At 43.9% G+C, this 13,142-nt stretch overlaps 1 pseudogene; it reads right to left on the bottom strand.

Annotated features, from left to right (window-relative positions):
- Positions 1–7,983: 7,983 nt before the first annotated feature.
- Positions 7,984–9,660, bottom strand: LOC147990632 (uncharacterized; annotated as a pseudogene).
- Between the last annotated feature and the right edge of the window lie 3,482 nt (positions 9,661–13,142).

Below are 13,142 nucleotides of genomic sequence, written 5' to 3'. Positions count from 1 at the left end.
GATGGACAAGACCCAATCCTAAGCATAGCACTAGATCGTGTAGTTCATATGCTATAGCTTTTCTAATGTCAAGTATCATTTCCTTAGACCATGAGATTGTGCAACTCCCGGATACCGTAGGAATGCTTTGGGTGTATCAAACGTCACAACGTAACTGGGTGGCTATAAAGGTGCATTACAGGTATCTCTGAAAGTGTCTGTTGGGTTGGCACGAATCGAGACTGGGATTTGTCACTCCGTATAAGCGGAGAGGTATCTCTGGGCCCACTCGGTAGGACATCATCATATGCGCAATGTGACCAAGGAGTTGATCACGGGATGATGTGTTACGGAACGAGTAAAGAGACTTACCGGTAACGAGATTGAACTAGGTATTGGATACCGACGATCGAATCTCGGGCAAGTAACATACCGATAGACAAAGGGAATTGTATACGGGATTGATTAAGTCCTTGACATCGTGGTTCATCCGATGAGAACATCGTGGAACATGTGGGAGCCATCATGGGTATCCAGATCCAGCTGTTGGTTATTGACCGGAGAACGTCTCGGTCATGTCTGCATGTCTCCCGAACCCGTAGGGTCTACACACTTAAGGTTCGGTGACGCTAGGGTTGTAGAGATATTAGTATGCGGTAACGCGAATGTTGTTCGGAGTCCCGGATGAGATCCCGGACGTCACGAGGAGTTCCGGAATGGCCCGGAGGTAAAGAATTATATATAGGAAGTGCTGTTTCGGCCATCGGGACAAGTTTCGGGGTTATCGGTATTGTACCGGGACCACCGGAGGGGTCCCGAGGGTCCACCGGCTGGGGCCACCTGCCCCGGGGGGCCACATGGGCTGTAGGGGGTGTGCCTTGGCCTATATGGGCCAAGGGCACCAGCCCCAAGAGGCCCATGCGCCAAGAGATGGAAAAAGGGGAGAGTCCTAAAAGGGGAAGGCACCTCCGGGGTGCCTTGGGGAGGATGGACTCCTCCCCACCCTTGGCCGCACCCTTCCTTGGAGGAAGGGGCAAGGGTTGCGCCTCCCCCTCTCCCTTGGCCCTATATATAGTGGAGAAAAGGAGGAGCAAACCAACCTAAGGCCTAGCGCCTCCCTCTCCCTCCCGTGACACATCTTCCTCCTCCCGCAGCGCTTAGCGAAGCCCTGTTGGAATCCCGCTACTTCCACCACGCCGTCGTGCTGCTGGATCTCCATCAACCTCTCCCTCCTCCTTGCTGGATCAAGGCGTGGGAGACGTCTCCGTGCTGTACGTGTGTTGAACGCGGAGGTGCTGTCCGTTCGGCGCTAGGATCATCGGTGATTTGAATCACGACGAGTACGACTCCATCAACCCCGTTCACTTGAACGCTTCCACTTAGCGATCTACAAGGGTATGTAGAAGCACTCTCCTTCCCCTCGTAGCTGGTTTCTCCATAGATAGATCTTGGTGATACGTAGGAAAATTTTGAATTTATGCTACGTTCCCCAACAGTGGCATCATGAGCTAGGTCTATTGCGTAGATTCTATGCACGAGTAGAACACAAAGTAGTTGTGGGCGTTGATTTTGTTCAATATGCTTGCCGTTACTAGTCTTATCTTGATTCGGCGGTATTGTGGGATGAAGCGGCCCGGACCAACCTTACATGTACTCTTACGTGAGACCGGTTCCACCGACAAACATGCACTAGATGCATGAGGTGGCTAGCGGGTGTCTGTCTCTCCTACTTTAGTCGGATCGGATTCGATGAAAAGGGTCCTTATGAAGGGTAAATAGCAATTGGCATATCACGTTGTGGTCTTTGCATAGGTAAGAAACGTTCTTGCTAGAAACCCATAGCAGCCACGTAAAACATGCAAACAACAATTAGAGGACGTCTAACTTGTTTTTGCAGGGGTATGCTATGTGATGTGATATGGCCAAAAGGATGTGATGAATGATATATGTAATGTATGAGATTGATCATGTTCTTGTAATAGATGATCATGGAGCCCCAAGATGGAGATCAAAGGAGCTACATGATATTGGCCATATCATGTCACTATTTGATTGCATATGATGTTTATCATGTTATGCATCTTATTTGCTTAGAATGACGGTAGTAAATAAGATGATCCCTCATTATAATTTCAAGAAAGTGTTCCCCCTAACTGTGCACCGTTGCTACAGTTCGTCGTTTCGAAGCACCACGTGATGATCGGGTGTGATAGATCCTTACGTTCACATACAACGGGTGTAAGACAGATTTACACACGCAATACACTTAGGTTGACTTGACGAGCCTAGCATGTGCATAGACATGGCCTCGGAACACAGAAGACCGAAAGGTCGAGCATGAGTCATATAGAAGATACGATCAACATGAAGATGTTCACCGACGTTGACTAGTCCGTCTCACGTGATGATCGGACACGGCCTAGTTCACTCGGATCATGTAATCACTTAGATGACTAGAGGGATGTCTATCTAAGTGGGAGTTCATAAGATGAACTTAATTATTCTGAACATAGTCAAAAGGATTTTGCAAATTATGTCGTAGCTCACGCTATAGTTCTACTATTTAGATATGTTCCTAGAGAAAAAAAATTAGTTGAAAGTTGATAGTAGCAATTATGCGTACTAGGTCCGTAAATTGAGGATTGTCCTCATTGCTTCAAAGAAGGCTTATGTCCTTAATGCACCGCTCAGTGTGCTGAACCTCAAACGTTGTCTGTGGATGTTGCGAACATCTGACATACACGTTTTGATAACTACGTGATAGTTCAGTTAAATGGTTTAGAATTGAGGCACCAAAGATGTTTTGAAACGTCACGAAACATATGAGATGTTTTGAGGGCTGAAATTGGAATTTCAGGCTCGTGCCCACGTCAAGAGGTATAAGACCTCCGACGGTTCTTCTAGCCTACATACTAAGGGAGAAAAGCTCAATTGTTGAGCTTGTGCTCAGATTGTCTGAGTACAACAATCATTTGAATCAAGTGGGAGTTGATCTTCCAGATAAGATAGTGATGTTTCTCCGAAATCATTACCACCAAGCTGCTAGAGCTTCGTGATGAACTATAATGTATCAGGGACATATATGATGATCCTTGAGATATTCGCGATGTTTGACACCGCGAAAGTAGAAATCAAGAAGGAGCATCAATTGTTGATGGTTAGTGAAACCACTAGTTTCAAGAAGGGCAAGGGCAAGAAGGGATACTTCATGACACGGCAATTCAGCTGCTGCTCTAGTGAAGAAACCCAAGGTTGAACCCAAACCCGGGACTAAGTGCTTCTGTAATAAGGGGAACAACCACTGGAGCAGAATTACCCTAGATACTTGGTAGATTAGAAGGCTGGCAAGGTCGATAGAAGTATATTGGGTATACATTGTGTTGATGTGTACTTTACTAGTTCTCCTAGTAGCACCAGGGTATTAGATACCGGTTCGGTTGCTAAGTGTTAGTAACTCGAAATAAAAGCTACGGAATAAACGGAGACTAGCTAAAGGTGAGCTGACGATATGTGTTGGAAGTGTTCTCAATGTTGATATGATCAAGCATCGCACGCTCCCTCTACCATCGAGATTGGTGTTTGCGTTGAGCATAGACATGATTGGATTATGTCTATCGCAATACGGTTATTCATTTAAGGAGAATAATGGTTACTCTGTTTATTTGAATAATACCTTCAACGGTCTTACACCTATAATGAATGGTTTATTGAATCTCGATCGTAGTGATACACATGCTCGTGCCAAAAGATATAAGATAGTACCACCTACTTGTGGCACTGCCACGTAAGTCATATCGGTATAAAACGCATGAAGAAGCTCCATGTTGATGGATCTTTGAGCTCACTCGTTTTTTGAAAAGTTTGAGACATGCGAACCATGTTTGTTGGTAGATATGCATGAAGAAACTCTATACAGATGGATCGTTTTGCACTCGCTTGATTTTGAATCACTTGAGACATGCAAATCATACCACATGGGCAAGATGACTGAAAGCCTCATTTTCAGTAAAATGGAACAAGAAAGCAACTTGTTGGAAGTAATACATTTTGATGTGTGCAATCCAATGAGTGCTGAGGCATGTAGTGGATATTGTTATGTTCTTACTTCACAGATGATTTGAGTAGATGTAGAGTATATTTACTTGATGAATCACGAGCCTGAATTATTGAAAGGTTCAGGTAATTTCAGGGTGAAGTTGAAAGATCGTCGTGACAAGAGGATAAAAAATCTATGATATGATCATAGAGATGAATATCTGAATTGCGAGTTTCGCACAGAATTAAGACATTGTGGAAATTGTTTCACAACTGATACAGCCTGGAACACCATAGTGTGATGGTGTGTCCGAACATCATAACTGCACCCTATTGGATATGATGCATACCATGGTGTCTCTTATCAAATTACCACAATAGTTTATGGGTTAGGCATTAGAGACAACCACATTCACTTTAAAAGGGGCACCACGTAATTCCGATAATATGACACCGTATGAACTATGGTTTAGAGAAACCTAAGCTGTCATTTCTTAAAAGTTTGGGACTGCGACGGTTATGTGAAAAAGTTTCAGGCTGATAAGCTCGAACCTAAAGCGGATAAATGCATCTTCATAGGACACCCGAAACAGTTGGGTATACCTCCTGTCTCAGATTCGAAAGCAATAAGGGATTGTTTCTAGAATCAGGTCCTTTCTCGAGGAAAAGTTTCTCTCGAAAGAATTGAGTGGGAGGATGGTGGAGACTTGATGAGGTTATTGAACCGTCACTTCAACTAGTGTATAGCAGGGCACAAAGAGTTGTTCCTGTGGCACCTACACCAATTGAAGTGGAAGCTTATGATATTGATCATGAGACTTCGGATCAAGTCACTCCCAAAACTCGTAGGATGACAAGGATGCGTACTACTTCAGAGTGGTACGTAATCCTGTCTTGGAAGTCATGTTGCTAGACAACAATGAACCTATGAGCTATGGAGAAGCGATGGTGGGCCTGGATTCCGATAAATGGTTCGAGGCCATATAATCCGAGAGAGGATCCATATATGAAAACAAAGTGTAGACTTTGGAAGAACTACTTGATGGTCGTAAGGCTGTTGAGTACAGATGGATTTTAAAAGGAAGACGGACAATGATGGTAAATGTCACCATTAAGAAAGCTAAGATGTTTTTCGACAAGTTCAAAGAGTTGACTATGATGAGACTTTCTCACTCGTAGCGATGCTAAGAGTCTGTTGGAATTATATTAGCGATTACTGCATTATTTATGAAATCTTGCAGATAGGATGTCAAAACATTGTTTCCTCGATGATTTTCTTGAGGAAAGGTTGTATGTGATACAACCGGAAGGTTTTGTCAATCCTGAAAGATGCTAATAAGTATGCAAAGCTGCAGCAATCCTTCTGAGGACTGGAGTAAGCATCTCGGAGTTGGAATGTATGCTTTGATGAGATGATCAAAGATTTTGGGTGTATACAAAGTTTATGAGAAACTGGTATTTCCAAAGAAGTGAGTGGGAGCACTATAGAATTTCTGATGAATATATGTTGTTGACATATTGTTGATCAGAAATGATGTAGAATTTCTAGAAAGCATATAGGGTTATTGGAAAGTGTTTTCAATGGAAAACCTAGATTAAGCTACTTGAGCATTGAGCATCAAGATCTATAAGGATAGATCAAAACGCTTAATGGTACTTTCAAATGAGCACATACCTTGACATGATCTTGAAGGTGTTCAAGATGGATCAGTCAAAGAAGGAGTTCTTGCCTGAGTTGTAAGGTATGAAGTTAAGACTTAAAGCTCGACCATGGCAGAATAGAGAGAAAGGACGAAAGTCGTCCCCTATGCTTAAGACGTAGGCTCTAAAGTATGCTATGCTGTGTACCGCACCTGAAGTGTGCCTTGCCATGAGTCAGTCAAGGGGTACAAGAGTGATCCAAGAATGGATCACGGGACAGCGGTCAAAGTTATCCTTAGTAACTAGTGGACTAAGGAATTTTTTCGATTATGGGGGTGGTAAAAGAGTTCGTCGTAAAGAGTTACGTCGATGCAAGCTTAACACCTATCCGGATAGCTCTAAGTAGAGATACCGGATACATATAATGGAGCAACAATTTAGAATAGCTCCAAGTAGAACAGTTATTTGGATTAGCTCCAAATAGAACGTGGTAGCTACATCTAGGAGATGACATAGAGATTTGTAAAGCACACACAGATCTGAAAGGTTCAGACCCGTTGACTAAAACCTCTCTCACAAGCAACATGATCAAACCTAAAACTCATTGAGTGTTAATCACATAGTGATGTGAACTAGACTACTGACTCTAGTAAACTCTTGGGTGTTAGTCACATGGCGATGTGACCTGTGAGTGTTAATCACATGGCGATGTGAACTAGATTATTGACTCTAGTGCAAGTGGGAGACTGTTGGAAATATGCCCTAGAGGCAATAATAAATTGATTATTATTATATTTCCTTGTTCATGATAATCGTTTATTATCCATGCTATAATTGTATTGATAGGAAACTCAGATACATGTGTGGATACATAGACAACACCATGTCCCTAGTAAGCCTCTAGTTGACTAGCTCGTTGATCAATAGATGGTTACGGTTTCCTAACCATGGACATTGGATGTCGTTGATAACGGGATCACATCATTAGGAGAATGATGTGATGGACAAGACCCAATCCTAAGCATAGCACTAGATCGTGTAGTTCATATGCTATAGCTTTTCTAATGTCAAGTATCATTTCCTTAGACCATGAGATTGTGCAACTCCCGGATACCGTAGGAATGCTTTGGGTGTATCAAACGTCACAACGTAACTGGGTGGCTATAAAGGTGCATTACAGGTATCTCTGAAAGTGTCTGTTGGGTTGGCACGAATCGAGACTGGGATTTGTCACTCCGTATAAGCGGAGAGGTATCTCTGGGCCCACTCGGTAGGACATCATCATATGCGCAATGTGACTAAGGAGTTGATCACGGGATGATGTGTTACGGAACGAGTAAAGAGACTTACCGGTAACGAGATTGAACTAGGTATTGGATACCGACGATCGAATCTCGGGCAAGTAACATACCGATAGACAAAGGGAATTGTATACGGGATTGATTAAGTCCTTGACATCGTGGTTCATCCGATGAGAACATCGTGGAACATGTGGGAGCCATCATGGGTATCCAGATCCCGCTGTTGGTTATTGACCGGAGAACGTCTCGGTCATGTCTGCATGTCTCCCGAACCCGTAGGGTCTACACACTTAAGGTTCGGTGACGCTAGGGTTGTAGAGATATTAGTATGCGGTAACCCGAATGTTGTTCGGAGTCCCGGATGAGATCCTGGACGTCACGAGGAGTTCCGGAATGGTCCGGAGGTAAAGAATTATATATAGGAAGTGCTGTTTCGGCCATCGGGACAAGTTTCGGGGTTATCGGTATTGTACCGGAACCACCGGAGGGGTCCCGGGGGTCCACCGGCTGGGGCCACCTGCCCCGGGGGGCCACATGGACTCCTCCCCACCCTTGGCCGCACCCTTCCTTGGAGGAAGGGGCAAGGGCTGCGCCTCCCCCTCTCCCTTGGCCCTATATATAGTGGAGAAAAGGAGGAGCAAACCAACCTAAGGCCTAGCGCCTCCCTCTCCCTCCCGTGACACATCTTCCTCCTCCCGCAGCGCTTAGCGAAGCCCTGTTGGAATCCCGCTACTTCCACCACGCCGTCGTGCTGCTGGATCTCCATCAACCTCTCCCTCCTCCTTGCTGGATCAAGGCGTGGGAGACGTCTCCGTGCTGTACGTGTGTTGAACGCGGAGGTGCTGTCCGTTCGGCGCTAGGATCATCGGTGATTTGAATCACGACGAGTACGACTCCATCAACCCCGTTCACTTGAACGCTTCCGCTTAGCGATCTACAAGGGTATGTAGAAGCACTCTCCTTCCCCTCGTAGCTGGTTTCTCCATAGATAGATCTTGGTGATACGTAGGAAAATTTTGAATTTATGCTACGTTCCCCAACAATATTTCACTTTCATCTTTTGGCATAACTCCTTACTAGCCAAATTGCGACAAGTACCACCATCAATTATAACCTTGCATGCCTTACCAAGACCAACAACGGCCTTTGTTTGAAACAAATTGCACCGCTGTTCTGCAGGACTAGGCGTAAAACTTAGCATTTTGGGCGAGCAAACAATTGTAGGATAGTGTGTAGCATAATCATCTATTGAACCATCTTCATCTTCCTCCCAAATTTCAGAATCAGGGTCAGCATCATCACCGGTTTCATATTCTTTTGTATCCTCATTAATCAACATAACCTTTTTATTGGGACAATCTCTCTTAAAATGACCCCTTCCACCACATGTATGACAACTCATGTCCCTGTTTCTTGCTGTAGAATCAGCAGCACTAGCAGCAGGTTGCGCCGGTTTCTTCGCATTAGAAATCACCGAATCTGATTTGGAAGAAGTATTACCATGAAAAACAGAAGTGGAACTAGGAGTAGGCTCCATACCAGGTGTTGTTCGTGGTGTAAAACGTCCTCTACTCGCTATTGTGCGAGATGTAAACTTAGCATCCTCAGCCACTTGCAATTCAGCCTCACGTGCTTGGTGTAACAAATCTGTCATGTCATAATATTGGTGAAGACGAACAATACGCTTGATGTTATAGTTCAGGCCAGAGAGAAATCGTTGCATTGTTTGTTCAGGCTCTTCACGCACTCTAGCATGCTGCATAATAAGCTCCATCTCCTGAAAATATTCATCCACAGAAGAAGTACCTTACCTAAAATTCTACAATTTGTCATAGAGAGAACGAATATAATTGTGTGGAACAAAGCGAGCACACATCTCTTCCTTCATATCTCTCCATGTAACAATGGGACGTTCACCATCTTCAATTCTGGACTATACCATATTATCCCACCAAAGCAAAGCATAGTCATCAAATTCAGAAGATGCAAGTTTTATTTTTCTGTCCTCGGTGTACTCATGCATGCGCCATAATTTTTCCACCTTCAGCTCCCAATTGAGGTACTCTTCAACATCAGTAGGACCAACAAACTTGGGGACGGTGAAATTTGGTTTTCCCAGACCATCATCATCACGGTTGGCTGGTTGTGCAAAAGCATCATTATCAAATCGACGGCGCGCACCAAGAGGAGCAAATCCATAGCCTACGGGCATTGCAGCAGCACGGCCACCACCACGGCCTCCATTACCACGACCACCATCTTGACCAGCAACAATCGGCTCGTGTGGAGCTTGCTGGTCCCGATTAGCTTGCTGTAATTGTGCATGACGTGCTGCAGCCCCTTGTACATTGGCAGCATTAGTAGCTGCAACACCCTCATTACCACCATGAACACTAGCTTCACCATCATCATCATAATCACGCTGCTGATCATGTTGGCGATCAACGGACTGTTGCAACGCAGCCGTAGCTTGCTGCAAGTTAACTAGAGTCCCCTGAATTTCAATAACTTGACGTTGTGTAGCTGTGATGGTTTCTGTGGGATCCTTGAGGTCCAACTCCATGTTCTGCACATTCTCATTTATAGGATCGGTTGCACACTGAATTTGTCGCTGAAGATGATCACGAAGAGCTTCATATTCATTCCAATGCACCACGGATTTAGGGTCCTTTTTCTGCTGTATATCAAAAGACTCGTTGGACATGATTAGGTGATTAGTACTCATAGAAAATATAGTGTATGTGGAAAACTCTCAACTCACTCAAAACCGAAAGAAACAAGGTATCTTATCATTCCAAAGTGAATTAGAAAAGCTTACCAACTTGTATGGGAAGAATGTGCATGGATGTGATGTAGCGAATACCGAGGGTGAAAACTATCACACAACAAATAGGGTATATGGTGGAGCTTTGTTGGAATACCTATCAACACCAATTCACAAATCCTAGTGCTGATCGGATGATAGAGACCCAGGGAAACACACACAGTGGAGATAAGTGGGGCAAATGCAACTCTGAAACTGAGCTCAAAATTCTGGAGTTGGAGTAATGCTCGTGTTGCAAATGCACAGGAGAGACGCTAGCAAATTGCTCAATTTATACAGGCACGAGATTTCTCAATCTACTAGTGCAATGAACATGGCAGAAAAACTGACAAACTCGCCAAAAATATATGCAACTTCCACGTATAGCTTTCTTTTCCTCCTCTTTTTTGTTTTCTTTTTCTTTCTCTTTTTTTCGTTTCCTTTTCTTTTTTTTCTTTTTTTTGTATCAGTAACCTGAGCAATTAGTAACCAATCTGATTTTGCCAAAACAAAAGATGCACTCTCCAAATTCCTATATGAGCAGCCCGTAGAGCAAAGGATATGCTAGTCTCAATAGGGAAGTACTACGCAAAAGAAGAAAGGCTGACTATGGTTATCAAAGGAAACACAATCTGATTCAGATAGTTAATCAAACCAAACGAAATCTGACTCGGAAGAACAGACTTGACAGCAACCAAACGACTCCGACGTGAGAAAAGGAGAACCTAGACAATCTACAATGACTCAGATCATAAAGTAAGTTACGCAAATAAAAGACTATGATCGGCAACTAAAACTTGGAACCGATGCTATCTAGGCTATGGCAAAAACTCTAAATCCTAATATTTTTGTTTGGCTTTTTCTGTGTAGGACGAAAACAAAAACTAATCTAAGGGATTGGTGGATGCTCACTGAGATAACGCTGGAAATCTGATACCAAGATGTTAAGGGGGTGTCCCGATCTTCTCAGTGAGCGGAGGATGTCGATGTTGAACTTGCAGGATAACTTGTGAGAAGCTCTCGAACTCTCCGGCTGTTCCCCCGTTGCCAATGCAACATATCTTCAACCCTATGGATATTCGCAACACCACACACTTGCGCACGTAGCCGCCGACCACGAAGCGGTTCTGCAATCTCCCAACTCCCAGGGGAACGACAGATAGCACTTGACTTTCAGTAGCAAATACACCCTATCGAAACAAATTTGGTGTAGGTAAATATTACTGATCGATGCAAAGAGGAATATGAGAACAGAGGAACGCTTAAAGCAATTCAGTCTGATATGAGTTTAATCAAAACGTGGTCTAACCCTAAAAGCCATGACTTACAAGGGTATATAAAGACCCCTGGACGTCCAACATAGTGTTGGGGTTGAAATCCAACTTATCTGTAATTTTCCTAACTTAAGCGAATCTATCTGGAAAAACTGGCAGAAACAATCATCATATTGTTTTGGTGACTGCGACTCGGTCACCGCGAATCGCGGGCTGCGAGTATACAATTTGGAAAGCACACGAGTCAAGCTTTCCAAATTGTAGTTAAATGCCTCATTTGGAGCAAGGACACACATTCTGCACGTATATCAATTGCGGGCCTCCTGGCTGTCAATCCGAGTCTGGTTCTGATTTTCCTTCTGTTTATGTTGTGCACCTGCCTCCCTCTCCTCCCTCGTGCACTTGCTGATATTAGACATCAGTAGAAGTTCTTCTTACTGCAATTCTTCATCTCAACATGCCAAACTTGCCTTCCCTTCAAATCTGATAATACAAATATGCAAAGACTTAGGCATTATAAAATTCTGATTAACACAAATGTCAAATTCAACTAAGAATGAATTCACTTGTTGTTCAAGTAGTTTTGCATGTGCTCTTGTAATTGGTCCAATTCTGATTTCATTGGACTTGTCTTGTGCAATATCATCTTTATTTGAAAATGATGGTAAAGGAGTAGGGATGTCCTCATCACCTGCTGCTATACATACTGGACCAATTACTAGAGCTCGCGCACACCAATTAAATTATCACATACTTTCGTTTCTTGGTAATGATTCTAATGTTCATGAGAATATGATCCTGCCTAAATTGGATACATTTGTTTTGCTTACGAAGGAAGGGCCTGGCATGGATAAGAGGGATGAACACTGGAGCAAGACCAAGCATGGAGATGATGGCATGCGCAAGGGGATCAAAAACGGAGTTACAAGTGATGATTTCAGGACTTTGAAGCCACCATAAGGAGTGCATGATGCCTTGGACGAAATATACAAGATGCCACTTCATAAATTTCATCCATAGGCTATTCTAGGTGCTGCGTCACCTTATTATTGGGCCAGGCCCATGTATTTTCGAAATACTTAAGTATAGGCTCTTTTTAGAGTCCGTATGTGTGGGGAAACAAGAGTTAGTCTTGGTTTCGGACCCCTCCTCCAAGGGCCACGAAATTCCCCCCACTTCCTCCATATATACAGCCCTTAGGGCGTCGTTTACACTTTGGGTTTTGTTTAGATTAAAAGTTCGCCATAGCTGCAACTTCGCGTACTTCGTTTGTGTCCAACAACCAGACCAAGACGTCACAGAACCCCACCTTCATTAATAAAGCTTTCCTCTTTAATTCGCAATATCCAGATTGCAATCTTAGTTTCTTGCTTGTTTTTCCTTTGCTCGCAGGAAATAGACCCTCGTGGTCAGGTCGATAGTGCACCGGCGTGGTCAATAACCCTCATAGTTGACTCCCACAGAAAATGATATCTATCTCATCGAAACATCGGGACACCTTCGCCTCTATCAAGTGGTATCATATTTCTAGGTTGCTCGGTGAGATTTGAGAGTTTTTCGTAGTTTAGATCGAGTCTGTTCTTCATACCTACAGCCCACGAAAAAGCCAAAAAAATTAGGGTTTGTTCATCATATCCGAACCAATCTGAGCCTTTGCATAATCTTTTTAGGGTTTTGCATTGTTGAATTTACGGTTGCATCGTCGTGTCTAGTTGCTGGTCTTAGTGTCTAGTCCTTTAGAGTTTCGAGTTCTGTTCACAGGTTGTCACGCCGCCGCCGCACCATTGTCATCACCGCTACCATATACCACCATTGTCATCACCGCTGCCATATACCACCATCGTCATCACCGCTGCCATATACCACCATCGTCATCACCCCAGTCATATACCCCCATCGTCATCACCGCTGCCATATACCACCATCATCATCATCGTTGCCTTTACCACATATCCACCGCCATCACGATAATCCGAGTCCACCTCCATCACCAATTCGCCACCAGTCCGAGTTCCACCGCCCTACATATATCCGCCACCAGGTCGAGTTTCCACTAGATTCATCTCCGCCACTAGTCCTAGTCCGAGTCCAGTATTTGTTGCTTTGTTT

Source organism: Triticum urartu, chromosome 1A, assembly GCF_056163025.1.
Source record: "Triticum urartu cultivar PI428250 chromosome 1A, HENAU_Tu73, whole genome shotgun sequence".
Lineage (NCBI taxonomy): Eukaryota > Viridiplantae > Streptophyta > Magnoliopsida > Poales > Poaceae > Triticum > Triticum urartu.
The sequence above is the reverse complement of the archived record's forward strand: the minus strand, read 5'-3'. Positions and strand labels throughout refer to the sequence as shown.